The sequence below is a fragment of the Lissotriton helveticus genome, chromosome 8 (genome assembly GCF_964261635.1).
Source record: "Lissotriton helveticus chromosome 8, aLisHel1.1, whole genome shotgun sequence".
Lineage (NCBI taxonomy): Eukaryota > Metazoa > Chordata > Amphibia > Caudata > Salamandridae > Lissotriton > Lissotriton helveticus.
Window position 1 is genome coordinate 1,003,632,824 of NC_136069.1, and position 18,011 is coordinate 1,003,650,834.

Below are 18,011 nucleotides of genomic sequence, written 5' to 3' on the forward strand. Positions count from 1 at the left end.
CCTCCTTGGTGGGAGGTACTGTCAGGATCCATCCTTCTTCCCTTGGTGATCATTACCAAAAACGATTGTGCAAGCGCAGACACCCATGCTGGAAAACTTCGTTGCGGCTGCTGTTGGCAGAATTGCAGCGCGCAGCCATCTTGGAAATGCAGCGAAGGTTCCGTTCTCAATGGAGGTCAGCAGTCTAGCTGCTCTCATCAGTCCACGAGAGTGTCTTCTCTTTGCGCATGCGCGCACTGAGAACGACGCACTTCAACTGACATTTTTCATGGAGAGAGCGTTCCTCTCACGCTCTCTGTCACAGAAGAAAAAGAAACCTTAGAACTTTATCGTTTTGGCAGCAACATCTTAGTTATGAGGGAAGTAAGAATTATGCGCTTTGTTTAAGTGAGAAAAGGCGCATGCTAATTACCTTTCTTCCCTCAGGAATATCGTTTTGGCAATTAAACCTTGTGGAGTCTTCGCATCCAGAGTTCAGTAAGAAGGAGCAGTCTGAGTCGGGTGTCTTCAGTCAAGAGAAGCCCCGTTGGAGTCAAGTAAGAGTATTTTGTGTTAAAGTAACGTCGCAAATATCAAGTTGGAGGTGTTCGAGTTCGGTGACATGTAAGCAAGCGAATTGCGCCTCAAGTCTATGGGAACTTTCAATGAACTGATGGTTTAGTGCAAAGGACAAGAGACTAAAGTCCTTTAGAGAGTCCTTTCTTGAGAACAAATAAACCTATGAGGCAACAGACATTCTATGAGAAACCCACTGAAGTAAATCTTCAAGAAATCTTTGAACTATTGAGTTAATCTACATGCTGTGGATTAGAGACTTTCTTTGGATAAAGGTTTAAACCCAGCATAAAAGAGAAGCTTGTAAGCTCATTCCCTCAGAGGATCTTCCAATTACTCAGATGGTCAATCAAACATCAGACAAAGCAGATTAGAGAGTGGCTAGCTTCTTAGGGCACATTGGTAAGACACAAGTTCTGCTTAAGTAGACACTTAGTAAAGATAGCCTGTTTTAGTTTAAGAGGGTAACCCTGTTCATTCCTTTTTAGAGCGAGAATTGCCAGATTGACCAGAGGCAGGCTCAGTGCCAGAAGAGAAGCAGTCTCTCTTGTTTTGTCTTCCACTTCCCCTTTCACTTCCCCGGGCAAATTCTCTGGACTGGAACTTATCAAGACAGTCTTTGGAGTTTGGTTGGTGGGGGTATTGGGGCAAGAGCATCTGTTCCTGAGGGGACCGCTTCAACGTATCCTTTTTCTGACAAGAATGAATCGGAATATATCAATTTTGTGTTTGTAAGCATGGTCTTCATACCTGTCTTATTTGACAATTTGAAATAAAATGTTTCTGCATTACTTGTGTTAAACCCTGAAAAGTATGAATATTTATCATAAAATGTTTTCGAGCTATCTTTTGGAGGAGTAGCACAATGTTCCCATTGGTTATAATTTAAAACATTTCTAGGTTGAGCAGATTTATGTAGATAATGGTTACCATAATGGTTGTAGCAGAACATCTGATCATAATTAGACGAACCCTGCAAATAATCATGTTCTGTAAATTTAGCAGACATCACAAGATCAGACATCATATCATTAATACTTTCAAAGTCCCAATCATCCGCAAATGAGCTTGGTTTTACAAAGTCACTCAATGAGATCTTGAATTGGTGTGGATACTTCAGGATTTCAACCGGACCATAGATTTCATAATCAGTTTTGTCCCATGCTACACCGCCTGGTATAGGATTGGCTGTGAAGTTTACTGAAGAAAGTTCTCTTTTCTCGATGTGTGAAGATGTGTGTGGTTTAAGGACCAAGTTGATTTTCTGGCTTGCTGTGTCCATTTTAGCATATTTCCCTTCAATGAAATGTCCCAAACATAGTACTAAGATGAGCCAAAGAATGAGGATAAATGCACCGAAGGCCACCCAAAATTCAATCCATGGAGAGATCAGATAGGTTTCTTTCAGCTGTTGAAAAAGTTCCTTAGCTTTGTCTTTAAAAGTTTTTGTTGATGGCTGTTTCTTTGCTTCACTCAGGTCTTCAGATGAATCATCGAAGTTGATGAAGTAGCCGGATGCTGTTCTGTCAATTGTTCCAATTGTTTTTGGATTTTGCTTTGTTTCATTAGCAAAGTCTGCAGTTACATCATCATAGGTTGTTGTTTCTTGATGAAAAGTTTTAATTTGGGTTTTAAGAGGTTCAAGTTCCATTGCTTTGTTGCATAGTCCTTGTTGATTCACTGTAGATTTTCCAAATGTGATCAGTCTTCCAGTTTGAGCCTCTGTATTCGTAGCAAACATTGGTGTTCTGCTACTTCTTGGGAGTCCACTTGGCCTACTGTTTGTTATCGGCCACATGATTGTGGTTTAACCAGGTCGATGGATACAACTCGGTTCTCCTTTTTACCAGCAAGGGGCGGTAGTACTACTGATCTTGTCCCATTGACAGACAAGACAGGAACTGCTTTTCTGTAAGAAGGCCCAAATTCCTTCTTTACCGCGATCTTCTCTCTGACTAGATCCCCGACTTTTGGAATCCAGACAGGCCTTGCTGGGACAGGTGGTTTCTCTTCAGTGGTTGTTGGCTGTTGTTTCAGTTTTATGTTGCTCAGGTCTTTCCTTGTTTCATTTAAGTCCTGTAAAATAGCCAAACGATCTTTGATATCAAAGTTTTTGTCTTTAACCACTGAAGTCTGACTATCAAGATCTTGGATCATCATTCTAGTCGCGAACAATAGTTCGTACGGACTGAACCCTTTCAGAGAATTCCTTGGCAGGTTATTTAGACTACGTTGGACACTTATTAGATGTTTGACCCACCCAGCACCCGAACCTAATACCTTTTCCGTTATAGATTGCTTTATGTCTTGGTTTTTTCTTTACACCATCCCGTATCCCTCAGGAAGGAAGTGAGAAGAGTCCCGCTATGCTATGCTCATTTGGCCATGCTTCCCCATAAGCTTGAAGGCTAAAAGGAATACATTAGTCAAAATGTAGCATGCTCCTAGCGTATATGCCATTATAGACTCGCAAATCCTTTTATAACAGTCCAGACGTCAGCCGAGCGCTGGGGTCTACATTATAAGTGAAAATTAGTCTTTTTATGTTAATATAACGCTTTTTTTTTTTTTTTCATGATGGGGGCTTTCTTATTGTTGTTGTTCATCTGGAGTGAAATGCCATGGCAATAGTCCTCCCCGCTCGCCACTGCGATCTCTATTGCAGTCTGGGCAGTTTTTACAAAAATGTGATGATGCAGCCTCATGGCCACCAGTACACTGATTGTAATTCTTCCAGAGAATCTTTTAGCTTAAGGTGTCTGAGACCCTCACCCATATGTGCGTCTGCTATTAACAAGCCTCTCCTGTCCGTGTTTGGAATCACTCTATCCCCCACTCCAGGGATTCGAGCAAAAGGGACTGAGTTTGCATCGATTATGTATGTATATTTGAGTGGAAAATTGATCGGTAGCGCCGAGCAGTCGCCTTTTGATGACGTTTTCACCGCCAGCACAGTTTCACCGTCAATGTGTTTTACTGTAGGCTTTTTTGTAGCTACGGAAGCTGGTTTAGTTGCTACCGCTGTGGCTGTCTCAGCCAATGAATTCCCTGCAACGTGAACGCCATCACGCTGATGACTCAGTGAATGTATCACGTGAGTTTTTGGTAGTTCTTTCTGTAAAAGAACTACTTGTTCCCAAAGCACTTTTTGCTTTATTGTTGCACCTGTGTCATCTTTATAACCGTTTTGAATCCATTTCTGTAAATCGTTATTGTATGATTTGACGCAGTAATACGAATCGCACACAATAAGTATCGGGAATTCGCGATCGGCATTATCTAGCGCCATTTTTAACGCTATTATTTCAGTTTGTTGTTCTGAATTATTTTCCACTGAGTGTGTTTTTGTAAGTAGAGGTCTTAATTTACCTCCGCGCCACACTTCTTTTACAATTTCGCATGTGGCCTTGTAAGCCAGCTCTCCCCAAACTGAGGGTTGAGCATGCCCGTCTGTATGTATTACACAGGCGTACTGTCGTAAAGGCAGAATGTCGATTGGCAGAGGGTATTCTTTCTCATATTCTAGATATTTTAATCCTTTCATTTCCGGGTCAAAATAGTATTTTACTTTGTCTGTAGCAACAGAATTTACCCATTGTATCCATTCTGGATTTAGTGCAGTTGTCGGTAAATTACATGGTGTTGTTAATGCCTCAAAAGCTGATTCTGCTGTTCTGACTGTAACCTGTCTACCGTCTGCTTGGTATTTTTCTTTTTCTACAGCTGTTTGAACCGCATGAACAATGTTTTCCTTAATGCTGAACCTTTTTTCAGCTTCTGTGTACAAATGTGATTTGTATGCTATTGGTACCTTCTCTCCCTCATTAGAGGTCAGGTATGTGAATCCGCATCTTCCTGGGATGACTCGAATCACAAGGTTGCGTGTGTTGTCACGGGTTTGTAATTTTGTTTTAATTAACATGTCTGTTTGTAAAGATCTCAAAATTTCTGTGTGTTTTTGAATCCAATTGATTCTTTTAAAATCTGGTTTTATTAGATCATAAAGGGGTTTGACCCTTTCTGCATAATTTATAATATAAGTTCTTCCGAAATTCAGGAAGCCTAGAATTGATTGTAGGTTTTTTAGTGTTCTGGGTGCTTGGATTACAGCACATTTCTCTAGGAAATTGTCAGCCAGGCTTTTGCCTTCACTTGATAGTTCATATCCTAAAAACAGGACTGTTAGATGGGCAATTCTTGACTTTTTAAAGTTAAATTTGTAACCCTCTGCTGCGAACCCAAGTATTATGGTGTTCACTCTCTTCAAGTGAGTATCCAAGTCATCTTCTGTTAGATAGAATTCGTCGACATAAGATAATGCCTCGTCATCATAGGTTTGTAGTAACTCTGTTACCCTCGCTGAGAATAACCCTGGGCTGTTCTTGAACCCCTGGGGCAAACGACAGAAATTCTTTTGCGTGCCATTTATTGAGAACGCCGTCAAATATCTGCTCTCTGGTGCTATATTTTGACAAAAGAAACCATTAGAAATGTCTAAGGTTGTTTTGTATTTTTTGCGCACTATGTTATTCATTAGTGCAGCACTGTGCGAGTTTTGTACTGCAAATGTTTTGCAACATGAGTTAAGGTGTCTGTAGTCCAAAACAAGACGATATGAATTGTCTGGCTTGGAGACAGGAAACAAAGGGTTGTTCATTTGTGAGGTGCAGGTTTCAATCACCCCCTGGTATTCAAGTTGATCTAGGATTTCTTTTACCTGTTTTTTAGCTTCTTGCTTAATCGGGTACTGCCTCTGTGCAGTAGGTTGTGATTTTAACTGGATTTTGTGAGGAGGAGAGTCCTCATCCCATCCCACATGATTTTTATATAAGGCAGGGGCTTGAGCTACTGCCCACTTTCTTGCAAGTGTAGATTTTTTTATGAATTGCAATATGGTTTGAGAAGGCAGGCATAATTATTTCTTCGCCATGTGGGCACTCCCTGACAAACTCTGGAGGCCAGTCTTGTTCAGCTAGAAGGATGTCATAGCCCTTGGACAGATTATCCCAAAATAGTCCCCTTATTTTTCTAGTCTTATCCCCCTCTATACGCAATGTTATTTCATATATTTTATGAGGTTTGCTAACTCTGGTATCTGCAGTTTCCACCTGAATGTATTCATTCGTGTCCACTGTCTCCAGATGATTCATAAGGACTTTGCGAGCTATGCTCACTTCTGCTGCGCTGTCTAGCATTGTCTGAGCCCATTCTCCGTTTTTCAGCTGTGTCCTCAGTATTCTCGGCATTGTTGATTACTTTAATACTGGCTACCTTCTTTTTTGGAAATTGTAATTTTTTATTCAGATGAGCAGGTTCTTTGTCTTTGGACTTGACGTGCTCTTCCCTTTGTTCTGATCGTCCTCTTCTTTCCGATTTCTGCGAGGAAGTCTGAAAAGATTGAGAGGGACGTGTATCAATATCTTGATATCTATCAGGTTTCTTTATATTATCCCTATTTCTAAGGTTGTATTTTTTCACAGAGGGCTCCCGTTGGGGAGACTTGCGTCCCTGGTCGGGAGATCTTTCTCTCCGCCAAGGAGACCTTCTTCTGGACTGGAATCTTTTTTCTTTAGGATTGGATTGCTTATTTCCATCCCAGCTCTTTTTTTGAGTGTTTAAATTATTTTTTATAAATACCTTTTCAGGACTTTCAACTAGTTGGGGTTTCACTGGTATTCCACCCAAACTATCTCTTCCTAGTTCTTCATAGGATTTTTCTATGATTCTGGCAATTTCCGATGGTTGGTCTGCTATATTTGTCTCTTTTAACCTCTGGCGAATCGCCACATTTGCTGCTTCTCCCTTTATGTTGGCTAATAATATTGCAGAGACCTGCTTGAAGTCTTTCAGTAGTTTCATACCGAGAGTTAAAGAGGGTTCTGGACCGTATTCATCTTGAATCTGTTTTAGCACATCTGGTATTACTGACATGGATGGTACACCATGTGTTTTTGTGTAAATGGAAGCAAAGACTGTTCCCCAAGTGTCACAGTCCTCCACATTAGGTGCGATTCCCATTGGAAGACAGATAGTCAGAATCCTATGTTTCTCAACAGGGGTGGTATCTGGAAACACTGCCTCTATTTGAGTTATTTTTTGTGCTAGCCAGAAAGGAATTTGTTCCCGTTTTGCGGGTACTTTACCTAGACAGGACTGTATGTTCTGTGGTGTAATTTTATTTGTGTTCCCCTGATGACTGGTCAGCTGTGGAATTTTAATTGCTGGTTGGATTGTTGAAGTCCGCATTACATATTGGACTAATTGTCTATGTATCTTTATTAATTGTTTTAGCTGTGCTAAAAGTTCTGGTGCAGGCATTTCTTCAATGTCTGGATGTGGTGTGTATCCGGCTAGGACCGGCCACGTTGCTCCTGGTCTACCTAGTGGACCGAGCCTGGTGATGTGATTATTATGTTTTAGGGCGCCATTAAACAAGAGCAGATGCTCTTGGAATTTGAGTGGTATTTCCACCTCCTCGAAAGGAGTGTACTCACTAGGAGGTTCCTCTATTTTGTAATAGTGGAAGTCCTTTGTTACAGCGTTTGCTGCTGGAAAGTTTATCCATGAATAGAATACCTCTGTCTGCCGATATTCGTGTGCCTCAATTACGAATATGACTGTACCACCTCTTGGTGTCAGTCCATTTTCTATAAGTTTTAGGGTTACAGATTTCCTTATGTTGACCGGGATGAGTATTGCATCTGGGTCATTTTCCAGCAGAGTATTGTCTGCTACTAGGAGTTCAGCTGCTAGTCTAGCTGTCTCTCTTTCTTCTTCAGTGTCTGACATTTTACTGACATGAAGGTTTATTCTGTTTGTTTGCAGATCAAGTTTCCACGGAATATAAAGATTAGATGCACAATATTTTGGAACAGTGTATCCTTCAACGTTGAATAAACCAAGAACCATACAAAGGAGTCTCCTCCTGCGAGGTTTGGCGGATATGACCTTTCACCCACTCCAGACGTCTTTGGAGTATTATGGGAAAAAAGGGGTTCTGTGTGAAAAAGCACGACTGAGTTACTCTAATGTCTTGCGTTAGTTTTATCGCCTATCCAAACGTTGGGCGCCATGTAGTGTAGTTCCTATTATCCCAATAGGCTCTGCGCATTGGAATAATATCTTCAATAGTATAGACCTAGGGCAGAGGTTAACTAGGTCTTCTACCGACGATATTAGACTTAAAGTTTTGTGTTTGCCAGCTAGCTCAGAGTTCACTAGAAACTTTCTCGAATAGGCAAGGAGGATTTTAACCTCCCTGGATAGACAAGAAGGGATTTAGTTTCTGACAACCATAGAACATGACAACTTTGCTCTCCCCTAATCAAGAGTATATCTCTAGAGTCGTGTGAAAACAATAGACAACTTACTCAGTCAGTACGTGCATTCTTAGTTTCACCAGTTTGTAGAGAAATAAGAGATGGGCGTGGTTCAATAAAAGATGTTATTTATTGATCAGTCTCTTTTCTCATACAAGAGAAATGAATCGCTATTATTGCAATACTTGTAGTTAAGTAAAGTGCATACAGTAGAGACAGAATTATAAAATAATACTGTAAAAGCATTGATATGGTTTCTGAGCCATATGATACTTTAAAATGGATAAAATAGATACATACATATATACATTTGACTAATCATACTCAACTGGTGCTTCTAACCACGCCTACCCCAGTGTACCTGACCTAAGCCTAATACGTGGGCGGGAGTAGATAAGTAGCAGTTTAAGTTAAGTTTGTTTTGCCAAGGGACTGATTCGAGAATTCTCTGCAAGGGGTTATTCAGTTCTGTACCTGAGATCTAGAATGATGGAGGGCTGGTATCTCTTATCCCAGGTCTTGATATTCCAGCTGCCTGCGAGGGCTGCTTGAAAGCGCCGGAGCTGGATTTCTCGGCAGGAGAAAGGCAGCGTCTCGTTCTCAGCGCGTCAGGAAGGCGGGGCAGCGTCTGTGGGCTTCGCTCTCTGCTGGGCTCCTCAGCACGTCTCGCTGCTCCGATCTCGTCACCACCGCATGTGTTTGCTTAAGGCAATGTCGGTAATATTTATACCTGAAAGGTGCCGAGATTGACGTAAGGATGGACATATATACGTCAATAAGGATGTCATATGAACGGGCTCATTCGCACATTCTTTTGCTGAAGTTCTCGGTGAAATCAAAACAATGGCTATGGGAATTTCCCAGGTCGCTGTAGGTTTGATTTGTTTTGAGAACTCCGTATGCCTTATCAGGGGCTGGAGGAATATCGCTTGTCTAATTAGATGGCATGCGTTATGACCTAATCAGATAACGCGCTTCTGTGCCGTGGTGTGGCTTAATCAGATAACGGTTTTTGCACCGTTGGATGGCTGCTAGTTAATTATTAACCAAACCAGGGTCAGGAATAGGGGAATCGATACAGTACCTATAGGAATACATCACAGTGTCTTTAACACTTACAGTTGTGTTTTTCCATCATCAATTACAGGCAGGCTTTTACCCTGTGCCATCGATGTACTACTCAGGCTTACAATTAGCGATCCGCAAATCCGCATCAGGCAGACAGTGGACAGTCAGTGTGTCTGGTCACCAAGATTGATCGACGGAGCATCCGATGGAATGAAGGAGTACCGCGAATAAGAGGAATGGCTGGATGCATCAACTTCACAAATTCAACGGGACAACTACAAAAAACAGTAACAGTATCCAAAATTCTCCTTATCTTTTAAATGATATTCTTGTGAACTTGAACTTACTTCTACGAGTGTGACTCTGTGCGTTTGTTTGATCTCTGCTTCAAATTCATCCCTCCAGCTATTTGATACGTCTTTGCTATGTTTAACACTAATTTAATGTTCTAAGTGTTTATTCTCTGAGGGCAGAGAGGCAAGTGAAATTGCGTAATGACTGCAGCCCTGTACTGCCAACTTGTTCCTTCGTAGTTACTAGTAAGTTGCAGTAAGTAGTAGTACTACTTTTCAGTAAGCTAACCATCCATTTACTAAACAACTTCTGGCATGCAGTAGTGCACTTCCTTTATGTCCCTTTAAAGGTTTATCGATATCTTCAAATCCAAAGATTTGTTTCTCTTCATTTGTTGTTTGACTGTCCATGCTGTGTTTTTTTTCCTCTCTACCAAACTTTCCCAAAAAACCCCACTCCCATCCAATTTTCAAACCCTAACCCTCTTCCCCCGGGCTGTGTGGTATTTCATTGAGGTCTGACTGACAACAACAATAAATTCCACACACTTGCTGGGGAGGATAAGGTCAAAGCAACCAGAAGTTCATGTGCGCCATCGTTGATTGATAATAAGAACATCCTCCTCCTACACGACGTGAACAATCTAATGCTTAATGCTTACCTTACGCTGGCACTGCTTAGGCTACAACTTAGGGCACTGTTCTGTACCATACTATCTATTGTACTGTTTCTAATACTACGCTCAGGCCACTCAATGTTTAATTTCCTCATTTTTTCATATGGTGATACTGCAAGTGTGTACCACTACTGCTACCAGCACAACAATGATATTGCATCCGTCGAGGATTCAAGTCAACAACCAACCTTAATCCCCATTTGCAATGCAGCCAGCCCTGGGGCTACCCCGATTCTCAAACACGAATCACAGGTAAGATAAGCATTTTGGAGAGGTAGAATAATGGGCTAGGACTGGGAGGAGATCAGAGATTGCCAGTACTACTCGTAAAGTACTAGTAGGGCTACTCAATTCACTAACTCGGTTACTGGCACTTTGGTACATTTCAGGACTAGATGTTTCATTCATGCTGGTAAGTTGGAAGAAACCAAACGTCCAGTAACCACCGCCCACCCCCACACAAAATAATATGAATGCGTATACTATGTTTTGGTATGAAAAATAATTATTAAGAAATATATTGAGGTATTCAAAAAATGAAATAAATTAACCCAACTCACCCCCCTACCTAACCCCAACCAATGTCCAAAAGTCCAAAAGTCCCCTTTCCCAAACACCCAATTCCCACCCCCCCAACAGTCTTTAAAAAAGGGGCAAGGGACAGTCACTTCCTCTGATGGCGTAGTTTTTCAAGCTGTTGCTTCATGTCCCGCTGCTCTTTGCGAAGGTCCCGGAGCTGGCGCTGATGTTTTTCGGCCAACCGCTCCAGGTAGTCCACTCTTTTGCGAAGTCGGCGCACACGAACGATCCAGGATCTGGGGGGGGCACTGATGTTGTTGCTGCTGTGCGGCGGCGGCGGGAGGCTGTCGGGCCACGGCTCTGTTTGGCTGGAGGCTTCTGGCTGGTGGACCCGGGGGCAGTGGAGGAGGATGTAGATGTTGATGTTGTCTCATCATGCTCCCGAGCCCACAACCGCCGATACTCGACACAAATAGCCTCCAGCTTACGGGCCCTGGCCCGGACAGCCATCTCCTTACGGGTGAGCTTTTTGGGAGTAGCATCTATGAAGAAAGAAAGAAAAATACTGTAGCCAATAGTCTTTAACATAAAGTCAAAATAATTCAACAGAAGGTTGACACTCAGTAACACCAGCAAGTACCAAACACAGTATAACATTTTGGCATGTATCTTTCCGCCGTCTTTGTAAGCCTGTGACACTGTGAGTTTCAGGAATTCCACTAGCAGCACTATAGGTGGACTCACTACTACATACATTGTTAGAGAGTACTAAAAAATTGCCTTTTTTACTTTTTTTCTCTTGTTTTGCAAAAGAAATTACTGGTACATGAACTTGTGGTAGCCGCCATAATGGCAGCTCACTCAGCTTTAACCCAAGAAATACAGACACGGGCCATGATGATGCAGACTCGCAGTACTTTAAGCAGTACATGCAGGTGGGGATAGGAATGTCTTACTTTTTTATAGGGGTGGCACTGCCACTGGCCATACTTCATCCACTCAGCGTCTGCTCTACTACATCATACACCTCTGCTATTTACGAGGAGGATAAAGAAGATAACATCCAGGCTTCCAAAGTACGTCTATGATTCTTCTTAATGTCTCAAATGCACCAAAATTTTTTTTTGTCAACAACCAACTAACACCCTTTTCATTATATTTTGGAAACCGCCGTCTTCTTTCTTATGTTGAATTGCATTCAACAAAACCATTCTTTACAGTCATAAATAAATATTAAGACTAGCTCGTCCTTCATTTCACCCTTCTTTAACTTTTCTTTCTTCACATCCCTAAACTATATCTGATCTGATATGACTTGGCTTCACAATAAAAATTTGCCAGCTGAGTTCAAGTGAAATAGAGGGGGCCATTGGTTACCAGAGAAGTACCGCTGTTAATGCTATTACAAGTCAAGGTTGACTGTCTTCTCTGTGATAGCCCAAAAAGTAGTTCTAAATTAGTAAATGTTCTTGACAGTACAGTGTACTTATACTAGTGTACTGTGTACTACTGTACAGTACATCATACACTCCTTTACGAGCATAATCAAAAAAAATTCAATAGTAAGGAGTATAATAACTTACCACCATCCGCCGCCGCTGAGTATTCCCCCCCATCTCCGTCTGTTGGCGCCGCCGCATCCAGAGTGGACCCCTCCGCACTGCTGGCCCCGGCACTGGTGGTCATCTGTGCCGCATCAGATGTTGTGACGTCTAGAAAAAACATGCCATATTTTCAGATGCCATACACAACCCCCTATTTTGTCTCGTAATGGAAGAAAATGTTACATAACACATTTTTTATTACTGGGATTGAAAAAAAGTAACGGTTTTGGGGAGGGTGTTAACCTTTTATATGCTTATTCCATTAAATGCTACACTTCTTCTTATGACAATTGATGAATGCTTGCTTATGGTGCATCATTTTTCTCATTACAGAAAGAAGATTCCATTGCCCTTCTGCCAGACGATTCACCAACTACTACTGAGTCACCACCAGCAGTACTTTAAGTACTTTAAAGAAAGTGGGGGCTCACGCAGAGTTTTTCTAATAATTTCCTGTGTCTGTTAACTATTATTAAGTTTGAGTCATACTAATTTCATTCATAGGAATGTTGTTTAAACTTTAACGTCATTTTCATCCATCAGAATACTACGCTATTAAAAATAAAGAAATAATGTTTTCATTTCCCAATTGAAAATAAAACTTTAAAACTAACAAACACTGTGTGGTTTTTGTTCACGAGTGAGTGAGCGGAAATGTTTGAACTACTGCACTTGGCAGTCATGTTTCAGTGACTCAGATAGGCCGGGACTCGGAGGTAGTTTTCTTCTGTTCTTCTGGGTCGTAAAATCATTGGTCAGACATTCTAGATAGTCGGTCAGGGGAATGGGGGTTCAGCTTCTGTTCGGACTGAGGTATGTCGAAAGTTGAACTGCACCTATCATCAACAATGTCCTATTTATCTTGTCCATACTTCTCTGTGTGCAGAATAGTCCCTGAAACACTAGTGGTATGGGATGTGCTCCTCTCAAATCAAAAAGGCAACTGCTACCTTTTACTTGGTGTAAACAATGACATTTTATTGTTGGAAATTGTCAAAGCACTTACAGTAAGAAGACTGTACTCAATCTAAAATTATGTCGGGGAAACAAATTAACATCAATTGCATCTGATCTGGTCATCTAGGAGGATAGTAGTACAGTATTGCAGGATTCGCAGACCATCTAATAGGAAAGTTATGTCATTCACTAACTACATCAACAACAAAAAGGTTCTACTACGACTGCCATCACTCAGCAGCACGAAACGTCGCGTGACAGACACAGTCTATCATCATGACTGCAGACCACTTACAAATGTCCTATAACAAGTCAAAAATAATAAACTCAACATATCAATCCACCACTATCTCATCAAAGTGGCAGCAGCAGGAGTACAAAGAAGGACTAGACTTGAGTCTACTGTCTCTAGCATTACGCAGTAATGCTCTCAAATGACTAAAGTTGCAAACAAGTAAGCATAGTAGCAACGCCAATAACCAGGCGAGCACCTGCAATGACAGAAGCTATTTAAATATTAATTTACCTTCAATGTAATCGAATCAGCAGCATTCGTACTCTTCAGGAAAAAAATAGATTAGCAATATAACAGAGCAGAAGGAAAAAAAGTAGTTATCAAATAGCTACTTACCAAGGCCAGGGATCTCCACACCAAGCAGGTTGACCATGTTATGCTCCCGGTTCAAGATGTCACTCCACCGGTGCGTCACTTGCTGGTAGGTGCGCCGGACCCCAGACTCCTTATACATGCGCCGGCACACCTTCTCCCACAGCTGGCGACGCTCCCGGAGGCCGTAACCGGAAGCTATCCGCCCACCTGCTGCCACGGTTTTAGGGAGGTGGACTTGCACAAACACCATCAAGGCGGCCACCTCCACCACGGAGAAGATCTCCCTGGCCTGGACTTCCTCGCCCCTCAAACGCCCGCAAGGGAGCTGGGTACGGGGTGCTGGGCCCTTCCCCTTGCCCTTGTCGCCTCCCTTAGCCATGGTCCTGGGCACAAGAAGAAGGAAGAAGAATAGGTGTGAAAAAAAATAAGAGAGAGAGCGAAAGAAATAAAGTAGGTAATAAAGGAACAAAAAGCTTTAAAAAACACAAAATATAGATGTAGGAAATTGAAGAGAGAGATAATAAGCAAAAAAAGACAAAAAAGTTCATAAAAACATAGGATTACGAAGATGTGAGATGGATAGAAAGGCAGCATGCCCAAAACCATAGTAGTGAATGAAAAACAAGATGGCCACGCCCGTAGAGGACCGCATGAGTAAGTTTGCGCAATATTTTCCCCGCGAGCACGCAAAAACTCCCATGAACACGTAATCGCGCGCCACATACATCGCGAGCAAGCGCCCGGAAACAGAAAGACGGCACGCAAACAAGATGGCCGCGCCCATACATGGCGGCATGGGCAACCTCGGGGTCGGTGCTCTGCAAGCGGTTCGCGAATAAGCAGAAAACCGCGCGAACACGCAAAAAAAAGAAATCAGCAAATTCGCACGAATTTGCGGATTTGTCAGGAATCATTCAGTCAGCTCTATATACTACACAGGACATTTCCGCCCCAAGAAGTCATTCAGGGTTGTGGTGAAACCTAGAATGGTGAACTTCTGGGTAGATGTGAATTAGTTAGGGAATTCAAGATGGTCGCCGCTATTGCCGTGGTGACATTTCGGCGACGTTCTAGTCTCCCGCTATCTTGAAGAGCGAGAGCGCTGAGAACTGCGCACTTCAAAATAGACTTTACCGTGAGTGGCCGCAATCCAAGGCGCTCACAGGAGTTTCGAGTTAGTGTTTCTGTGTGAATAATTCATAGTCCTGTTCCTAAATATCTTAGTCCAGAGTCGAAGTTGGGTTAGCTGAGAGAACCAAGACTGTGAACAGTTCTCGTCTTTCGACGCGTTAGAGAAGAGAAGTCCGTCGAGAGCAGGTTGCACTTTGACAGTTATTCTAGCAAGAGTCTGAGGAGTTCTTGTGAGAAAGTCTTCTGAATTCTTCCTGAGGAAAAATATTCTCAACTTGCAGTTCCGACCCCGCAGCTAGGAAGTCTACGGACGGCGGAGGACGGCAAGTCGGCATTCCCTGAAGGACCAAGTAAGACTTTTCCAATTGTCTGGAAGACCTTCTAGTTTTCCTCAGAGCTCCCCTATTGCGCTGCCCCTATCTCTTCCCTTCCCCCTTTCACCTTCCTGGTTCCCTTTTGCGCGCATCTTCCAAGAGTTCAAGACTGTCTTCATGAACTGCATGACCAACTTCACATACTTGAGAGCAGACTCCCATTTGGCAGCAACGTTACCATAGAAGAAGGTAGGCGAGGGAATACTGGGTAGAAGATTAAGGAGCATTTCCTCTAATTTAGTTCCTAACGGGGTGTCCTCCTTTTTTCAGTGTTGTTCACTCCTTCATGGTAACCATTCGCAACCACATACAGAGAGGGGCAAGGCTCTAAAGACAACTGGTAGGATAAACTGGATTTGAGTACTATATGTCCTGGAAGTGTAGTTGGAGTTTCTGCATTGTCTTTCTCTCTTTCCTCTGTGCATTAGGAACCCACGAGCTGTCCTGACCACCAATAGAATATAGAAGGTCAAGTGGGTGCCAGTTGTCGTTGGAGTGTCTCTCTTTTCTGTCCACTTCCCCTTTCCCCGTCTCTGGTGCCGTTGCTCATGAAGCGGCGTCACTGGGGACAGGGCATTGGGGGCCAGCATCAGTTCTGCCTCTGCGAAGAATCTGGGATCTGACAGGATTGCAAGTTCGATTTCGCAAGAATACGCGCCCCGCGAATCTCGCGAAACGGCAGAAGAACGAATGTTGGAAAACTGAAAGCACTTAGCAGGTGCAAAAGTTCAAGCTAATTTGTAACCATTTCCTGTAGTGCTTCCTGAGGGGCCCCTCCAGACTTCAGTTACATACTTGCAACTATTCTCTGACCCTACTCTGACCCTCAAAGCAGGGTCAGAGAATACTTACAAGTATGGCACAGTGCTCCTGTAAAAAAAATAACTGCAACAGGAAGCACTTACAGCTAAGGAAGCAGGTGCCAGACTTCAAGCTCAAATTCTGTGACACATTAACCAGCCCCAAATTAATTCATCTCAGTTGGGCAGGTGTGCTTTCCCCCCATAATCTACAGTGGTAAAACAGAGGGTGGCAGTGAAGAACCAGAGGGTGGCACTGGTGAAACAGAGGGTGGCACTGGTGAACCAGAGGGTGGCAGTGATGAACCAGAGGGTGGCAGTGATGATAGGTTTCAGTTTCCGATGCCCCGCCCACTGTATATATTATGTTTATGAGTTAGCATGATGTGTCTAATCAATTGCAGTCACAGTTTGAAATTCACGTGCTGAAACCCACCGAGCTATTTTTGTAATGTGCAAGCTTCAGTTGGATAGAATTGTTTCTGTAATGTGTAAGCTTTTGTCTTATTATTGCCTTCTAAGTTAGAAAACCTGATGTGGTACATTACCTTTTCCCTTGGTTAGGTTCCCATTATTGATATTTCTGTATACTTTCCTATAAGAGAGAGAAGCTTGTCTATGGCAGACAGACTTCTGATGCTGACATTTGCTCTGCAGTTCCAATGTCTCATGGTACAGTTTCCCCCCCCTCCCTTATGAGCAGAAAAGCCTTATTTCAGCATTTCTTGCCTTGAGTTAGTTTTGCAGAAAATGTTTCCATGCCCTGGCAGGGCAGAGCTTCGGCTCTGTGTCCTTGAGGGGAGATAACAGAGTTGTCTTCGCAGGCGCAGATGCCTCATGTATGAGTTCATTGTTCACCATTTCGCTAGTTCTGTAATTTTCCAGGCTGGGCGTGTCTTTACCCTGCCATGTTATGTTATAATGTATTATCATGATAGGATGAGTCAGTCCTCTCGATGCATTCTCTGGGAGTGCAGACCTGACAGGACCCATCTATAGATGAACATTTGTATCCTAATAAATATATCTCTAATCCTTCTCCACTGCCTGGCTGGCTTATTATATGAGAATGATAGATGAGTGAGGTAAGTCGCTCAGGTGGATTTGAGCCACGCTTATCAGATGGCGCCCAAACAGGGACTCCGTGATAAGGATCTTTCTCACCCGTAAGTGGGTAGCAGAAGGCCGGGGAACCTCTGGTCGGCATGGTGGGCCCGGGTACCCATTTTGATGCCGAGCTTAGTTCTCGCAGCGCTGCCCCACCCTGCTGATCGGGAGAGGTCCCGGTTCATGATCCTGCACCGGAGTCCAGAAGGCGGAACCTTGGAGCTGACCGTGTTGGTCCCAGCTGCCGGCGGTGGAGAACGGTGGATGTCGGTTCTGCGAGCAGAAGGTGAGTGGTCCGACTGTTGATTGAGGGAGCTGGGATGCTCCATGAGACCGGTGTGTCTCTGAGACCGGTGTGTCTCTGGTGATTGGAGGAGCCGGTGTGCTCCTGGGGCTAGTGTGCTCCGGGGAACTCAGAGTGCAAGTGGCGCTCTGACAGACTATTGGTGATGAGGGTTTCGGGTGGATGTCTGTTTTAGAGCATCCGACCGGGTGGTACTGAGACTGGAGTGTGGCTCACCACGGTTAAATACTGGGAAAGGACCCAAACCCCTAGTGTGAGTGGTTTGATGGAAGAGTCCCAGATCTTCCGGGGTAAAGTGCGCAACGGTCTGCAGTGCCGCCCGGGTGGCGGATGTGTCCTCCAACCTCAGAACAGTTAGTGTACTGTTCGGTCTGCGGTAGGGTCCAGGTTCCCCAGGACTTGGTCGACGGGTCTTGTCCTATTATGGTAACACGTGTTTGGCAGGGATTCAATGCATAGGACATGCGTGTGCGTGTGTGGTTGTGTGTGGAGATAGTTGTTTGGTTCTTTTGTGCCTGGGTATGTGTGGGTTCTTTGGCGGTATCTGATTGAGTGAGTTTGGTGGTGTTTGATTGAGTGTGCAAGATGCCGTGTTTCACTAAGTTGCGATGTTTTAGGTGTTGCTGCAGTTCAACTGATGTCAGATTGGCCAAGAGCCAACCCGCTCCTGTAGAAGACTCTTGATTTTGTTTA